General features: G+C 40.1%; 1 non-coding gene across 1 annotated transcript; it reads right to left on the reverse strand.

Annotated features, from left to right (window-relative positions):
• Positions 1–6,318: 6,318 nt before the first annotated feature.
• Positions 6,319–6,451, reverse strand: LOC129068187 (small nucleolar RNA SNORA41). Its single transcript, XR_008528910.1, has one exon. It is a non-coding gene; the product is annotated as a small nucleolar RNA SNORA41 (small nucleolar RNA).
• Between the last annotated feature and the right edge of the window lie 322 nt (positions 6,452–6,773).

A 6,773-nucleotide genomic window follows, 5' to 3' on the forward strand; every position in this document is an offset into this window, starting at 1 on the left:
TAGGAGCATCAGCAGTCTGCACGCTTGGCCTGGGTCCTAGCTCTCTTCACTGGCACTGTCAGCACCAGCAAGGATATAGCTCTGTCCTCAGGAACCCCGAGGAAAGCAGATGCTGGGGGGGAGGGGTTGAAGGAGATGGCAAGGCTGGGCAGAGAAGTACATGAACATGAATACTTGCTCAAGACAAAACTCACCAGCCAGCCTTAAGCGATTGTGGTTAAGTTGTGGTTCCTTTAGTTTTGTGGAAATGAAAGTATATGCAAGTTAAATATGCTTTCAAGGGTTTGCTTATCAGAGAATCGATGTTGCAATCTGAAGCCCTTGCTGCTGCCGTTTTTGGGTTATCCATAGCAAGTGTGGGTGTCTAAGGGTGAATTTTCATGGATTAAACTATGCCTTTAAGATGCTCCAGAGGCTTCTGGAATGGAGTAGAGAATGGGTATGAGAGAGGGCATGACTGGCCACTGCCAGCGTGGCCCAGTGTGGTGTCCAGAGTAGTGATAGCTGATGTGGTGTTTCCCTAGCAACAGGTGACTCTGCACCAAAGCAGTTTGGGCTCTGGATTTGAGAAGCAGACTGCACTTAATACACTGGAGCATCGATGACTTATCTGTGATTGGACTCTGATGTCACATGGTGACAAGAAAGGGGCATATGGGGTGGGGTGAGACAGACCAACCCCAAGAAGCTACTGGTATCATACACCTGGAATTTCTCAAGCTGTTCTAGGAAAATGGAATTTAGTCATTCCAAGTGTGAGCTTCTGAGTTCTACCTGTGGGTTCTAAGCCCAGCTCCCCTATTTTATAAGCTGGATAACCTCGGGCAAATTATTTAATTTCCCTTGGCTTCAGGTTTCTTGTTGTAAATGGAGATAGTAGTAATATCTCGGTTTTAAAATTGCTCTGAAGCTTAACTGAGAAAAAGTAATATTCTATAAATGTAACCTCATCATGGTAATATGAATGGCCGGACACGAAAGTGTTGAATATTGTTTTAAGTCTTAGTAGCAGATTCCAGGGATCTTCCCCTGTGACTTGAAAATCTGCTTTTGGTATCTTAGGCTCCGCTGTTTCTAGCAGCAACTGAAGGGTTGAAGACAAAGTGGGAACTTTCCATGGAGGCAGGGGAGGGCCCAGGACACGTAGCTGGATCCCAGGGCTTTTGTGTGAGCCTTGCTGGGCTCCGCTGTGAGGTGTCCTGCCTAACCTGGTCCCTGGGCACTTTGCACTCACCTGCGGAGCTGGAGCTGACTTGCCTGTGCTTTGTTCTTTGGCGTGTCCAGGACCCAGCAGTCTTTTTTCGCTAATTCAGGTCACATGTCTGATTCTCACCTACACCCTGCATGTGATTCCTGCCTTAGACTGAACACTGTGCTCATGATGATAGCCTCTGGTCCCCCACTCAGCTACCTTCCAAGCCCTCCACTGTGCGTAGTGACCTCTGGGCCTCGCTAAGGGAACCTCAGAAGGGAGAACCAAGGCCCGTTTCCACCTTAGCCCCATGCACCATCGTTTTTAATTTGTTGTGATGATTTCTTGAAGGAGCAAGGCCACCCTGAGGAGCCGTCCTCTCCCCGCGTTCTAAATGGGGAAGAGGGGCAAAAACTGCTCTCTGCTTTCTGGTTTCCCTTTGGTCTACTTAACATTGACTTCCTGGATTTAAGCCCTAAAAAGGACGGACCAGAAGCGCTTGCATCCTTTGTCTCTTTATTCCTGTGTTCTCAGACTTGGAGGTGATAGGAACATGTGGAAAGTCAGAAGTAAAAGTGTCCTGCAGTGCTCAGCACCAACAGTATGTTTGTAGTGATTGGAGGAAAAATAATATTTGAAAAGTATGGAGATAGAAACTAGCCTATGGAAAATTCTCTCTAATCATTAGATGGATAGAATTGTAGAAAGAGGATTTTGGTTTCGTCAATGATGATTAAAATGGTATTTCTTGCCTGTTAAGAATCTACTGCATAATGCAGTATATACAATTATAAACACCCCATACATTCTGAGTTCAAAAGGTATTTGAGATTAGCCACTGAAAAGAAATCTTGTTGCAGTGTTATTTTACAATAGCTAAGATTTGGAAGCAGCCCAAGTGTCCATGAGTAGATGAGTGGATAAGGCAGCTACTGTACATTTACACAATGGAATATAATTTGGCCATAAAAAAGAAGAAAATTTTACCCCTTGCGACAGCATGGACAGACCTGGAGAACATTATGCTAAGTGAAATAAACCATTAAGGAAAAGACAGGTACCATTTGATTTTACTCACTTGTGGAATCCAATGAACAAAACAAACTAACAAACAAAAGGGAAATGGACTCATAGATACAAAAAACAGACTGAAAGCTGTTAGAGGGAAGGGGGGTTGGGGGCTGGGTGAAGAAAGTGAAGGGACTAAGCCAAAAAAAATCCCCCAACCTCCCCCCACCCCCACCTCAAACCTCATAGACACAGATAACAGTATGGTGATTATCAGAGGGGAAGGTAGGGTCGGGGAAAGTTGAAGAAGGTAAAGGGGGATAAATGGTGACAGAAGATTTGACTTTGGGTGGTGAACACACAATACAGTATATGGATGATGTATTATAGAATTGTATACCTGAAGCCTATATAATTTTATTAACCAATGTCACCCCAATAAACTCAAAGTAATACCAACAGCCAGAGAAGAAAAAGAAAGAAGAAAAGAAAGAAAGAAGACTTGATGTGTCCTGAAATCCAAAGTTCCTATGTGAAAGAGACCTGATATTTTCCCAAATTTGACAATAATCCTAAAAATTCACATGACAACAACAATGAAATGTTATGAAGCCGAAAGAGACTTTTTGAGGCTGTCAATAAGTAAAGACTTGTCTTAACTATGCTGAAGGAGAAATGAAATCACCTTTCTGTTTTCTCTTCAGAAACTGAAACCCTGAAATGGCATGACATACAGAGCCCGTCAAAGACCACGCAGCCAAAAAAGCAAGACGAACAGTGTTAGAGAGGTATGCCATGAGTTTAATCAATAAAAATTATAAATTTTCTGTATGTTTGCTGTTAACTTTATAGAATTTGTGATTTCTTTTATCATTCTAAATAAATACTCTCACATCTAATTTGTTATTTTTAAAGAAGTTCCCCAAATTCGTAGATGCTTGAAGACCCACAGATCTTCGATCTGCTCCTGCACAGGAGCCGCATGGCCAACAGTTTCACTGACGATGGTCACCAATGGCTACTTGGGCGTGCCTACGGCAGCACATCCTGCAAGCAAATGCCACTTACCATTTGCATTACTTTTAAATAAAACAAAACTGCAACAGCAACGAAAATGATGAACCACTACTCTAGACGGCAGAAACAAACATGTAACTTTACCAACAGGTAATAGTCACAGTCCTGAATTCAGTGTTTGCTATTGCTGTGTGTTTGTTTACACTTTCACTCTATATCCATGTTTACATACTGCTCTCACTCCATGTGCATGCATTCTGGCTACCTATTGCTATTGTATAACAAATTACCCCAGAACATAATGTCTTAAAGCACAATCATTTCATTATGTTTTATGATATCTCACTTCCTTGGATGGTAATCAAGACAAGCTTGAAATACAGTTAAAAAAAAAAAAAGAAGAAGAAGCTTGAAAGATAAATATTTGCCAGGCAGATCCAGTGGCAGTAGCATTACCTACCGGTATTTCAGCTTTAGCAAAGAGATGTTACAGGAAATAGAAAGAAGGAACTCACATTCTAAACATTTATATTTGAGGACAGACCCCAAGAATATGGAGGGAGAGAGGAAATGGAGAGGGACTGGGGAAAGTGTTTGAGATGAGGTGAAGATTTAGCCATTGAAAAGATAATGATGAAACCACTCTAGTGGCCGTGAATCCAAGGATTAAATCCGTTACAGCAAAAGGACAGTTAATTCTAAGGGCATTGTCAAGGTGGGGTGTTTTGCCTGCCAACTGACCAGTCAGTTTTTGGGAGTTTGGAATTAAGCTTCGGTGCTCTCCAGTTCACAGATAAAATATGTTGATTGTAGTAAGGCTGATGTAGATATTGTCTAAATCTTAAAAGAAGCTAAGATATGCGGTTTATTCTGTGAAACACAGATTTCCCACTGACTTCAAAGGCACTCCTGAGGGTAGGGCAGTGAATGGGGGACATTCGGTGTGTCCAGACAGGATGAATATGCCTGGATGAATATCATTCGCTGCCCTATTTCTCAGTGTTTGCTTTAAGCTACAAGCACGTTGTCTGTTTCCTGGTGGCTACGTGCACTCTTTCATTGTTATTTTTGAGAAAGTGTTACAGGATATGATATGGGTCCCTAATTTAGCATCCATTGACGGTTCTTGTCTAAACCAATCTCTTCCCTCATGGTTGCAAATTGGTGATTTTCCAACTCTAGTACTTCTTTCACATTTACCAGTCGACCCTCAGCATTTTACTGGAAACAGGAGTCCTCCCTTCACATCTATTTAGCTACCTACCTACCTACCTACCTACCTACGATTATAGACTGGTAGATTCCTATCTTTCCAAAGATCTGTAATTCATTATTGCCCGTAGTTGCTTTAGTGCTCAAATTGTATGTTCCAAATTTGGTTAGTGGGAGCCTCTTCAAGCTGACTTTTGTGTCTCTGTGACATGCTCCATTATTTGTTTGAGTTCCTCCTTAATTTCTATCACAAAAATGGTGCTCAAAATTCACATTCTACCTATTCTGCTTCAGTTCTAGAATTAGCCATTTCTCCAAAGACTCCTGTTTCCATTTAGTAGGGAACGGTATCAGAGACCAAGACTGGGCACTAGGTATGATCATTACTACCTTGGTGTCTTTGTTTATAGTTCTTCTCTATGGTTGAACTTAGGAAATACATCCATGTATACACATGCATATATACATCTATACACATTCATACATATACACATGTATTTTTACACTTGCCTACACACATACACACACACACATTTTAGAAATCTTTAGTCCATATTTATACTCCAGTTTAATCCATCCCATAGGGTTCATTTTGCCTTCCTCCTTTCATTATTCATATGTTCCTTCTTCCTAACGAGAACTCTGGCTCTCAACATCGAGACATTTACACATTTGTTAATTCTGTAGTACATCTAAAATAGGTTCAGAATTGCTTTGCCCATACTTCTACAAAAACAGGCCTACCAGTAAGAATTCAGGATCTGTCTGATGTTCTCCCTCCATCCTGACTGAGGCAGAGAAATATTTATCGTCTAATGTTTGTAAATTACTGGATTAGTTGGCTCTTTTTTTCCTCTTCAGCGTGGTTATTTGTTTAAAATACTGTTAAGATCTTATTTAATTTGCTTTCAGTTTTAGTCCGCACTTCCCATCCTTGCTGATTTTATTTTTTTGATCATATAGAACATGATCCAAATACAGCCAGAAGAAGCTCTCCCCCTCCCCCCGACAAAGTCAACATTGTATAAACAGGTATAGTCAGATAATGTTCTGTTCTGTCTTCCTGCTACCTTATTCTATCACACTCTACTCCTGGGAGGGAACTAACTTTATTGTTTTCTGTTTAACCTGTCTGATTTTATTTTTGGACAGTTAAGTGGACATATGTATATTTTCTTATTTCTCTTTCTCACATAAAATATTCTGCTCATAGTTAGCATACTACATACGCTGTTCTGTAGTTTGATTTTTTTTTCACTGAAAAACCTCTTGGAAATTACTCCATGTCAGTTCATAGAGATCTACCTTTTCTTTGCTTTTTTTTTTTTATAGCTACCAAGTGTTCCATCATGCATATTTATCATAGTTATTTAACTGATCATCTATGCTTGGATATTTAGATACCTATCAATATTTTGCAATTGCAAAGAATGCTGCAGTGAATAATCTTGTGCCAATGTATGTTTTTGTGTTATTGAAGTTGTATCTTCAGAGTTAATGTCCAGAAATGAGGTTGGCAGGTCAAACAGTAAATGGCAATGAAGTTTGTTGGATACTCGTAAATTCTTCTCCATAGGGATTACACCATCTTGCATTCCTGATGAGAATGCAGTGTATGAGTACCTGTTTTCCCCCGTATCCTTGCCAACAGAGCTTAATCCTAAATTTTTGAATTTCTGCCAACCTAACTTGATGGGTGAGAAATGGTTTCTCAGGATTGTTTTACTTTGTATTTTTCTTATGAGTGAAACTGAACATTTTTTATGTGTTTAATTTCCCATTTTTATAATTATTTTGAATTGTCTGTGTATGTCTTTTGTCCATTTATTAATAGGATTTAAAAAATTTTTAAAGTTATTTGGCAGAAATAGCTTTTTTTTTTTTACATCTTGTGTTTGTCACACGCATGCCCACTTTCCGTTTTGCTAGAAAAGGGACGTTTAACAGGGTAACAATTCCCTTCCCACAGAGGAATGCCACAACTGCCATCACCAGAACAGCTGCTGACCAGTAGCTGTGGAAAGAAATAGCTTTTAATGCAACTTATACTAACTGAAGGCAGAATCTCAAAGTACCTACTATGAGTTCTGCCCTCTTGCAATTTATAGTCTACAGGCTGAACACCAGTCACAGTGGATGTGAGCATAACCTCTGGACCCAGATTCCCTGCTTTCAGTGCCAGTCCTGCCAAGTAGGCAAGTCTTTTTTTTTTTTTTTAACCTCTTGGTGCCTCAGTTTTTAAATCTGTAAAATGAGAATAACAGTAGCATTGACCACTTAGAATGGTTGTAAGGATTAAATGACTTCACATATGTAAAGTACTTTGAACAGGGCCTGAAACAGT

Source organism: Pteronotus mesoamericanus, unplaced genomic scaffold (assembly GCF_021234165.1).
Source record: "Pteronotus mesoamericanus isolate MK-2021 breed Mesoamerican mustached bat unplaced genomic scaffold, CSHL_Meso_final contig_101, whole genome shotgun sequence".
Lineage (NCBI taxonomy): Eukaryota > Metazoa > Chordata > Mammalia > Chiroptera > Mormoopidae > Pteronotus > Pteronotus mesoamericanus.